General features: G+C 48.0%; 2 non-coding genes across 2 annotated transcripts; one reads left to right on the top strand and one right to left on the bottom strand.

Moving 5' to 3' along the window:
* Window positions 1-854: 854 nt before the first annotated feature.
* Window positions 855-928, top strand: TRNAT-UGU. Its single transcript has one exon. It is a non-coding gene; the product is annotated as a tRNA-Thr (tRNA).
* Window positions 929-3113: 2185 nt separating this feature from the next.
* On the bottom strand, window positions 3114-3186 carry TRNAK-UUU. The gene has a single exon. It is a non-coding gene; the product is annotated as a tRNA-Lys (tRNA).
* Between the last annotated feature and the right edge of the window lie 618 nt (window positions 3187-3804).

Below are 3804 nucleotides of genomic sequence, written 5' to 3'. Positions count from 1 at the left end.
AGAGGGCCAAGGCCCCACCACTTTTTACCTGCCACAAGGACAAACAATGGAGGGGGGGACAAGGTGGAGCCTTGTGAGGAAGAGGCGTTCTGTGGGTGTGGCCTTGGGGGGAGGGGTGGGGTGGGGTCTCACAGAGAAGGGGTGATTTGGGGTTGGGGCCTCAGGGATAAGGGGCGGAGTGAGTGAGGGGCCTTGGGGAAGGGGCGTCATGGGGGCGCCACAGTTCGGACACCGATGCCCCCCCACACTATGAGGAAGCTCCAGCCACCTGCTCTGTGTTCGCAGTGCTGGAGAGAGCAGCATTCCACGGTAGTGATTTGCTCCTTGCTGCCGGAGCAGAGCAGCAGGCTCAGCTGTCAGAACTTCCCGGAGCGATGAAAGGGGAGGGGCCCAGCCTCTGTAGCAGGAATGCAGGGCAGCCGGGTTCACAGCCGGCATTGTGGGATACTGGTGGAGGCCAGTTAAGGTGATATAATGACCAGCAGTGTCTACACTGACGCTTTGTCAATTTAAGTCTGCTGCAAAAAGCTCTCAGCCTCTCATTGAGGTGGTTTTATTTTGTCACCAAAACAGGGCAGTTTTGTCACCAAACATGGCATTGCAGTGTGTACACCAGCCAAAAGTTGGCAACCAGGGGAATGTAGTGTGTTTTTCACACACCTGAGCAATATAATTCTGCTGAAATAACTCTGCAGTGCAAACCTGGCCAAAGATTCACACACACACAGCTTGCAAGGAAAACCTCACCTGCTCCTCTGCTTTGCAGAATCCAAACACAAGCAAAGCTTGTCAGGCCTGGGTGGGGTCTGGCAGGAAATCAGGTGTGGACAGACAGCATCCCCTAAATAGAGGCTGGTACCATGGCTTAGCTGGCTAAAGCACCTGTTTTGTAAACAGGAGATCCTGGGTTCAATTCCCAGTGGTGCCTTGTTGACTGACTTTCGGGGCACCTGGTATTGGCTACTGTCAGAGGACAAAATACAGAGCTAGAATGACCTTTGGTCTTGCCCAGTATAGCTGTTCATATGTGTCAAGTTTCCTTCCCCATTCTGAACTCTAGGGTACAGATGTGGGGACCTGCATGAAAATCTCTAAGCTTAACTACCAGCTTAGATTTGCTTTTGCTGCCACCACCCAAATTATTTATGAGTTATTTGGGAAACTCTGTCTACCTCCCCCGCCACACCAGAATATCTCCCTCCCAAGTACTATAACCCTTCCCTGGGTAGCCTTGAGAGATTTCTCCACCAATTTCCTGGTGAACACAGATCCAAACCCTTGGATCTTAAAACAAGGAGAAATTAACCATTCCCGCTCCTTTCCCCCCACCAATTCCTGGTGAGTCCAGATCCAACCCCCTTGGATCTTAAATCAAGGAAAAATCAATCAGGTTCTTAAAAAGAAGGCTTTTAATTAAAGAAAGAAAGGTCAAAATCATCTCTGTAAAATCAGGATGGAAAATAACTTTACAGGCTAATCAGATTCAAAGAGCCCAGAGGAACCCACTCTAGCCTTAGGTTCAACGTTACAGCAAACAGAGGTAAACACTCTAGCAAAAGAAACATTTACAAGTTGAGAAAACAAAGATAAACCTAACACGCCTTGCCTGGCTGTTACTTACAAGTCTGGAATATGAGAGACTTGTTCAGAAAGATTTGGAGAGCATGGATTGATGTCCGGTCCCTCTTAGTCCCAAGAGCGAACAACCCCCAAAACAAAGAGCACAAACAAAAGCTTCCCCCTACCAAGATTTGAAAGTATCTTGTCCCCTTATTGGTCCTTTGGGTCAGGTATCAGCCAGGTTACCTGAGCTTCTTAACCCTTTATGGGTAAAAGGATTTTGGTGTCTCTGGCCAGGAGGGATTTTATAGTATTGTACACAGGAGGGCTGTTACCCTTCCCTTTATAGTTATGACAGTATGGTTTAAATTACACTCATGGGAACTGATAAGTTTGGGAGTTAAGACCTGATAGGTCAGTGTTTCAAGCCCCTCACGGATGACCTCCTCCCTTGGGGACAAGGGCAGGTCTGGGCTCTCACACCAAATGGCTCATTGTGGCTGTCAGAATCTGTGCACGGCTCATGTAGTTTATACCAAGGGTTGAGACCTGCTTTGTGCACCGTGTCTGAGAATGAAAATCATAAATCAGCCTTTGAAATAACAAATGCATCAGGATGTGTTATTGTCCCTGCCCAAAGCAGACAAATCAATGGAGAACTGCCATTGAGTCCACGGTAATACTCCACTGCCATTTTACCTTTTTTGCTTGCTAAACTCCTTCCCAACCTTATGGGGTCTCAGAGCCCGGTATTGAGCCTGAGATGAGATGACTACACTGCAAATTTACCACCCCACAGCCCAAGCCCCGGCAGCCTGAGCTGGCATGGGCCAGCCCTGGGTGTTTCACTGCAGTGTGGACATAGCCTAGCATTATGTCTACACTGTCATAAACACACCCAAGTCACTATTCTCAAACCCTTGGTCAGTTGATTCAGGTTTGTGGGGCTTGTGCTGCAGGGTTATAAAATTACAATGTAGACACTTGGGCTTGAGCCCAGCCTCTGAGACCCCACGAAGGGTGAGGGTCTCCGAGCCTGGGCTCCAGTATGAGCCCAAATGTCTACACTGCAGTTTTTAGCCTCACAACTTGAGCCCCAGGAGCCCAAGTCAGAAGATCCAGGCCAGCTGGGCCACAGGGCTTTTATCACAGCATAGACGCACTCTCAGGGTATGTCTACATTGCAATGTAAGTCCAGGGTTAGTAGAAGTTATGTCAGCAGCCCCAACACAGGGGCACTGGGAATAGAGGGGACATGGGTTCAAGGTGAAGAGCATCCTCATTTGGGGATCCAGCAGGACAGGGGAAGGCAGTAGGTGATTCTAGTTCCTTAGGGATATTCTGTGTGTTTGTGTAGGGGAGGAACATGCTATATGCCCAGAGGCCTTTATTCCTCCAGCTTGCAAGGACATAGGGGATGTCAGGCAGTTGCCCCTTCAATCCCACACACACACAAAGGCCCTTCTTAGGAAAGGCAAAATCCTGAAGAGAAAAAGTAACATCAAAGAGGACTCCAGAAAGACAGATTTTTAAAGTCTTCATGCACAGTTTACCACCTGACCAGGGACTTGAACCCTGGACCCCAAGATTAAAAGTCTGATGCTCTACCAACTGAGCTAGCCAGGCTCACAAAGGAAAGGAGCAAGTTGGTGCAGAGAAGAAACTAGTCAAGAAAAAGAGAGCAGGAAACAATAGGAGAAACCTGCTGCTCTCTCTCTCTCTCTCTCTCTCTTCCCAGCCCTAGCCTGGCCTGGTATTAGTGCTGGTTAAAAAGAGGGGGAAATATCGGCATCTATCAGCCTTTTATACCTCTACAAGGATCAGGCACAATACAGAGGTACCCATCTGCAAGTACCAAATGGTTGGATTGGCTAATGCAACTGTAGAAGTCCAGGGCACACTGGGATATAGAGCCAAGTGTACATCATCATAATTATTTCTAAGTGATAATGATAATGATAGGAAGGTTCACAATTGACTAAGTAGTTACATACAAAGGTGTACATTTGGCAGTGTACATTGGTAAATTCTGGCTCCTTCTCAGGCTCAGGTTGGCCACCCCGGTCTAGAGGTAGAAGTTACAACATTTAAACTTGAAAGAGGGGCAGTTTTCCCATTTCACACCTTTACAGCCAAACATGACGACTTACTGAATGAACCCTCCTCGTTCAGCCAGAAGATCTTCGGGCGGATGTAAGAGTCACTGGGTAAAATTCTCTGGACTCTGTTATGAATCAGGTCAGA

Source organism: Terrapene carolina, unplaced genomic scaffold, assembly GCF_002925995.2.
Source record: "Terrapene carolina triunguis isolate 2854851 unplaced genomic scaffold, T_m_triunguis-2.0 Scaffold32235, whole genome shotgun sequence".
In the NCBI taxonomy this organism is placed as follows: Eukaryota; Metazoa; Chordata; order Testudines; family Emydidae; genus Terrapene; species Terrapene triunguis.
The sequence above is the reverse complement of the archived record's forward strand: the minus strand, read 5'-3'. Positions and strand labels throughout refer to the sequence as shown.